Source organism: Bactrocera dorsalis, chromosome 6 (assembly GCF_023373825.1).
Source record: "Bactrocera dorsalis isolate Fly_Bdor chromosome 6, ASM2337382v1, whole genome shotgun sequence".
Lineage (NCBI taxonomy): Eukaryota > Metazoa > Arthropoda > Insecta > Diptera > Tephritidae > Bactrocera > Bactrocera dorsalis.
The window spans coordinates 23,683,184-23,690,724 of NC_064308.1; positions in this window are offsets into that span (position 1 = coordinate 23,683,184).

Genomic DNA, 7,541 nt, shown 5'->3' on the forward strand with positions numbered 1-7,541 from the left:
TTTCTTGTATCCTTGTGTTTATTTCTACCTGATGTCGCTCTGAGTCTACGAGTTCCTGTTGTCGGAACTTTAAGTTTTCGAAATCGTCAAAGTCAGGCGTACCTGCGATAACCTTTAGGGCAGTACCCAAAACGTTAATGCTCCTAGCCTGCCTGTGATGGATGTCCAGTGTTGTCAGAAGCACCTTTATATGTGCAATGTCTGCGTCGAGTAACATTCTCATATGGGATAGAGGGAATTGCGTTGTTAAGCCTTTGGTTTCCTCAAATATTCCCTTGTATACTGTAAGATTAGTTGTATGCCTTATATAGCCAAATTCCTCCCAAATCGTCGCGTCACCATCTTGAATCGGTATGTAGTCGGAAGTCGAACAGTCGGTCAATTTTGCCGTCGTCGTTTGAATAAGAAGTATCGCAATCAGTATCCTGAAAGATAGTGTGAAAGAAGCTTAAATAATTTACCTTATGCTATTTAAAGAATTCTAAAATATGCTAAGAATTTTCCCTTACTTTAGGTTGTCCTTGTGGACCACCCTCCCTTTTATGAGAACCGTGGTTCCCAAGTCTGCTTCAACTTCCTCCTCAACATATAAAGGGGTTAATTAATTTCCGAGTCGTCTGTTAGTCTTTACCAATACTCTTTCCCCCACGTCGAATACTCTATTCCGTCTGGAGGGGTTATTCCTATCCATTTGTACTTGTTGAGCCTTCATTATTTTCATGGTTATCTCATTCCTCAGTTCGGGTGGGTTGGCGTGAAGTATTTCGATTGGTTTCATATTGATCACCGAGTGAATTGTTCGATTGTATTTAGTTGTTGCCATTAATATGAGGTCTGTCGTCTCGTTAATTTTTCTGTCCAGTTTCAAACATCTGGCTATCTCCAAAAGTGTACCATGTAGGCGTTCAACCTGCCCGTTCGAGGTGCTATGAAGGGGTGGTGCGTTTACGATGTCCACACCAAAACTATTCCTCAACAATGTGGTTATCGTTTCAGAATTTAGAGAAGCTTCATTATCACAATAAATTGTTTTTGTGTTTGGAAATATATTCATTAACTGAATGATTGGGATCTTTACATCCACAATTGTTCGAGAAGGTATAGGCTGCACCACCGCAAATTTTGAGAATTTGTCCAGACAGGTAAGAAAGTACTTTTTATCTGTCGAAAAGATATCAATGTGCAACATTTCCCCGGTATAGGAGGGGATTGGAGTTACACCATGTTCCTGCTTACGTGGGTGTCTGTCGTATTTGGCTTTACCACAGATCCTACAATTCGCGACAACTTCATTCGCCAAATTTGTCATCTTTGGGAAATAGTAATCGCAGAGGATTTGTTTAATATTCTCCTGGGCTGCTCCGTGAGATCGATTGTGCTTAGCAACAACAATCTCCCTCTGCTCGTTTTTGTTGACAATATCAGACACCATGTTTTTGCAGTGCCAAAACTTTGTTGACGGAAAACTCCTTACTAATTCATCCTGTATGTTGGCCAATGTTGGTAGATCGCAATGTATGGCATTTACCACATTTGGGTTCACAGCTTTTTTTATCTCCTCAATAAGGTGCTTCCTATTTGTAAATTGAATTATATGACGAGTTTTATTGCCAAAATATATGAAATTCCGTCTTAAAGTCAAAACGATTTGGTTTCGGAAGCAATTTAATGGTTTCTCAGTTCCTTCTATCGTATAGGATAGTGACATTTCGCTGTGGACTGTAGCCAAATCTGATTGGGCATCCTCCTCTAGAGCGTGGATGTTCTGTCGTGATAGCGCGTCAGCTACATGATTTTCCTTGCCCGGTTTGTAAAAAATTTTAGCGTTGTGCTCGTCGATAAACGCTTTCCAGCGTTTAATTTTGGCATTTGGGTTTCGGTCTGAAACCGCAAACGTAAGTGGCTGATGGTCTGTAAAAATGTTTAAATTTTTAACGCCATAGAGATAGATTCTAAGGCTTTATAGGGCCCAGACTATGGCAAGTAACTCGCGTTCGTTAGTTGCAAAGTTTTTCTCACGATCTTTCAAAGTCCTTGAAATAAAGGTGATTGGCCTATTGTCTTGTGACAGTACTGCCCCTATACCCAAAGATGAAGCGTCTGTCGTTAGATCAAATGGCTTCCTGAAGTCTGGGTAGAGTAACATAACATCCTCCGACGTAAGGACTTCCTTCAATTTGTTAAAAGCAAGTGATTGTTTTTCGTCTAATTCCACTTTAATCTTTTTCGATTGTGTGGCGCTAACCTTGCCATTTTCTCCTTTCAAAATATCTGTTAAAGGCTTTGCTATTGCCGCAAAGTCCTTAATAAAGCAACGATAGTAGCTTGATAAACCTAGAAAGGATCTGACATTGAAAAGAGTGGCGGGCTTCTCGTAGTTATGTATAGCATCTACTTTGCTGCGGCTCGTTTTAATGCCTCCCCTAGACACAACAAAGCCTAAGTATTCAACGCTTTCCTTAAAAAATTGTGATTTCTCGCGCGAAATTCTCAAATTAGCTTCATGTAACCTCTTTAACACCCACTCGATATGCTCGACATGTTTTTCTTCGGTTTCTGAAAAGATAATAACGTCATCGACGTAAACGTAACAGGACTTTCCTATTTGTTCTCTCAGTACGTCGTCGATAGCCCTTTGAAAAATGCTGGGCGCATTCTTCAATCCAAAAGGAAGCCTGCAGAATTCGTATTTTCCGTTGCCTACCGAGAAAGCGGTCTTTTCCCTATCGGATTCTGCGAGAGTTATTTGGTGGAAGCCCGATTTCAGGTCGAGTGTTGTGAAATACTTGGCCTTTCCTAGATTTGATAGTATTACGGTTACATTGGGGTTGGGATATTTGTCATCGATGGTTTTTTCGTTTAATTTTCTGAAGTCTATTTCAAGACGTTTCTTCACATTGCCTTGTGCGTCCATTCCTTTTTTATCTACAACCCATATTGGGTTGTTGTATGGTGACCTAGACGGTCGGATAATACCATTTCTTAGTAAATCGCGAATTTCAGTATTCACGAATTCCGCTACACCCATTGGATAAGGGTATAGCTTAGAATACACCGGGTCGTCACTTTCGGTGCGAATAGTGGCGACAATATTTGTGTTAAATGGTAGGACCTCATTAGGATCAGAAAAAACGCGTAATAAATTTTTCACCATTTTCTGAAATTTGCCCTTTACAACTTCGGGGACTTCTATGTCCTCTACTCGTGTGAAATTCACATTTGCACATTTTAAAAACTTTATTTCTTCTGAGCCATTATTAGTTATTATTCTTTTTGATTTTAGATCTATTGTTGCGTTTGTTTGCGTTAGCAAATCTAGACCTACTATTCCGTCGAACGTTGAAAGAGACGGGAGAATAAAAAAGGTACTGTTTGTGTCGAAAAGGTTTACCGTGCATTTTTCTTTAATGTGAGTAAAGCCATGGATTGACTTTACCAAGAAAGAATTTTCGACAGGTGCTATGTGCTTAAGCACTTTTAGAGGCTTTATATAGTTCTTTGATGCCCCCGTATCAATCAATAATTTTAGTTTTCTCCCTGCAACTGTTCTTTCAATGAACGGTAGCAAGGAGTCCTGTCTAAAAAATTTAACTGGTTAGGTTCAGTAAGGTCGTCTTCGATTGATGAGGCCTCTGAGTTTGCTACCTCATGATACGTCGTATCTTCTTGATTAGAAGTAGAATTTACGTTTGGCAGGTAGTTAACCCGTTGTTGTTTTGGTCCTGTGAATTTTGCAGAATCATTACTTGGTCTCTTCACTGTCTGTCCGTATTTTTGATTTTGATTATTAGAATATCGAGATGAGTATCCACTATTTTTCTGTTGTGCTGAAGGTTCTCTGAAGCGTTGCGAGGTATCAACGTCCATTGGCTGTACTGGCTCAAGTTTCGGCGGAGTCCTGCTGTTGAAGTCCCGCATTCTGTTAAAATGGGGATTTTTCGCAAGATACGTGTCATTCGTCTGATATCTACTACTTGTACCTTTTTGCCTAGATTGCTCTATATTTAGCCTTTGGGATTTGTCTTCCAGGCTCCTGGCATATGTGCTTGCGAACTGGTATCGCTCATGGTTAGATTCCACCTCCTATGCTAACGCTAAAGCCGAAGGTAGATCTTTAGGCCGGGCTGAGAATAACACATCACTAAGGGGTTTCTTAGTCCCTGAAATAAATACGCGTAATGCATCCATTCTGTATTTTTCGTTCAGTGATGCAGCAATTGATTTTTCGTAAGTCATTATCGTTTTGTTAGTTAAAAGGGTTAACTTTTTCTCTACCTCGTCGTAATATTGTAGTAGTGACAAACTTCCTTGGCGGAGAGTTGACATCTCCTGTTCGATCAAGTAAATTGGTCGTTTGTCGGAATAACTAAAATCGAGTCGATTAATTATGGCCTTAAAGTTTAGAACGGTATTAAATGAGGCCAAAACCATGTCGGCCGGGCCTTTAACTTTATTCCTAATGATGGCAACAGCCTGATAATGTTTGCTGCTACCCTCATAGCCCTCAAAAACTTTATAGGCGGTGTGTGCCGCCTGCCGCCACGATACATAATTCTCCTGCTTACCGTCGAAGTCCGGTAAGGACTTTACAATATCGAGTGGCTCCTCACATCTAATCCCGGGTACAATTTCTGTTTCCCTATATGTTTCTATGTTCGGTGTGTCGATTTTAACGTCATTTAGTCGTTGATTAATAATTGCAAGCTTTTGTTCGAAATTTTCTCTTTGAGTGGCAAGTGCACTACAAACTGCACTTTCCACTAATGCCCTTAATTGGTCTGGTTCCAGCGCCATTTCTTGTCTTTCGTCTGCCACTCTATATTCTGTCCACCAATTTTCAGTATTATCCCTATTGTTGCACTGTTTTTTACTAACTTCTATTCCGTTAAGTCTCTCAAATATTTTGTCCAGGTTCTGATCACTCATGAGCTTGAAGTAAAACCGATACCAATAAGCTGGCCTGCGCAAAATTTATTTCTCAAAAACTCGTGCAAAAATTTACAGTTATATTTAACACAAGCTTTCTTTTTTATCTACTTTTTTTATTAGAGCAATTCAACATACTATATTTTTTGCACTCTACTTACATATTTTTGAATCTTAATTCTATTGTTTAATTTTTGTAGAAATTTTCGATCCCCTTTGGTCCGTGATTCCTTTTTTGTGACGTCTCCTCCTTGATGGTCCGTACAATTATTCCCGAATAGTTTTTTTCTATTTTTTATCGAGCTTTTTATTTCCGAATAGTTTTTACTATTTTTTATCGATCTTTAATTTTTGTTCCCGAATACTTTTTACTATTTTTTAACGAACTTTAATTTCTTTTATTCCCATATAGTTGGGCGCCAATTACAAATAACGGTCTAGTTTTTTGTTATTATTGCTTAATTGATCAGACCATCCTGACTGATGAGTTCTCTGTTTAAAACTAAACTTACATTCTAAATGTCTTAAACCTGCACCTCGTCTCAGTTGTTGTGGAGTTATTGCAGCGGATACGACGCCGACGCTTGCGTTGGCAGTTTGCCGCTACCGCTGTGTCTTACCTGTCAGCGTGGGAATGTGAATTCGCTGACTCAGGCCACGCGCGGACTTTGTTGTTGGCGAAATGCTGCTTATGTTGACTGCTAGCTGCCAGCGTGAGAATGTGAATTCGCTGACTCAGGCCACGCGCGGACTTTATTGTTGATAAAGGGCAGCTTATGTTAACTTGCAGTGGTCGTTATTTAAGTTGATGTTCAAACAACCTTTTATAATTAAGTACAAATGTTCATTATCACGAGCAATTTGATGTATATTCCGTCGAGACATCAATTACCCAAGGAACCCCAGATTTTATTCACGTACGACATTGTGTTCCCTTCAAAGCTCTCAACGTTTGTTTAAAAAATTTCGACACAGTCATTCTGTCAAGCGCAATATGGGAATCTTTTCCAATGGTTCTCTGAAATCCCCCTTTCACCAAAAATCTTAACTTCCTAAATTTTAGCTCAACGGCTATGGTTCAGTATCAAATAGAAGTCGCGCGACCAGCACATGCTTAATAGAGTTTTGTCTTTGTTCGTTGATAGAGGACTTTACTAGTCGTGAATGCGACGACTATTTGCTTGATGACAGGAGATATTTCGTCTTCTCTTCGTTCACTACCAGACCAATTTGCTTCGATATTAATATAATCGACGTACGCCAGCAGTTGTGCATTCGTAGTGAAGATTATACCTGCTCGATTAGGAAAAGGGCATCACCCTGCGGAACTCCTTTTTTAATTCCGCTCAATTTAGAGTATTGATCTCGAAACAATATGAATGATTGCCGACCGCTCAGGTAGTTCATTGTACACGTCTTCAGCCCTGGAAGAAACGTGGATTGTTCTGTGTCCTCAAGCAGCGTCTAAGCGTTGATTGTGTTAAAGACTCTCGATACGTCTAACGCTACGAGGATTGTGTTGTTGTTGTGGAAATTATCTTAACCATTTGGGTGGTAACGGCAGACCCAGGAAATGTACTGTTTCGACGAGGTCAGACTATAGGGATAGAGGTGGGTAAGGTTAGCTTGTTTCGTTGCATCTACTTCTTCTTTACCAGCGGAGACACCGCTTACGCAATTATAGCCGAGTTAACAACAGCGCGCCAGTCATTTCTCTTTTTCGCAATGTTGCGCCAATTGTTCTTCTTCACCTGGTATTTCCAACGGAGTGGTGGTCTTCCTCTTCCTGTGCTTCCCCCTGTGGGTTCTGTGTCGAACACTTTCTGAGCTGGAGTGTTTTCGTCCATTCGGTCCACATGACTCAGCCAGCGCAGCCGCTGTCTCTTAATTCGCAGAATTAACAGATTGCACAAACACATTGAAACATTTTCAGCTGTTCACCCGCTCGATTACATATTCTGTAATTTCTAATTGAATGGGAAAAAGCTTAAGTAAGAGAGATAAATCTAAACACATTGTAACGTTAAAATGCCAAAAAAAAGGAAAGAAAAAACCGAAAAAACACAATTTCATGGGAGAAAGGTGATTTCTTTTATTTTATATATAGAAAACGGCAACGAAAACACGACCAATAAGGGAAGCATTATGGGTTGTATGTTGTTTTTATAACTAAGTCTTTTAATATTGGTTGTCAAAAAAGTCTTGCGGTATTTTTATTGATTTTTTTTTTTATTGAAATTGAAATGAATTTTTGATGACTCATGCCCAGCTCTTGACCGATGCTACGGCTGCTACCATGACGGTCTCTTTTGCAATTTCGACGACAGGCCTTCCGGAGCGTGACGCATCTTCGACCACCTCTACATCAGAACGAAAACTTTGAAACCATCGTTGTGCGGTATAAATGGAAACTGTATCGGGTCTATAAACTGCACAAATTTTATTGGCGGCTTGAGATGCATTTTTGCCTTTAACAAATCAATGTCCATTTCGTTCAGGTAAATGATGGAGGTAAACGCTCGTGTAACCGGCCCATTGATCTTCGAAAAAGCGCAGCAATTTGCAATCAAATTAGGCATCCTTGGTTTTAAGCCTAGCCCAAGCTGGCTGCAAAG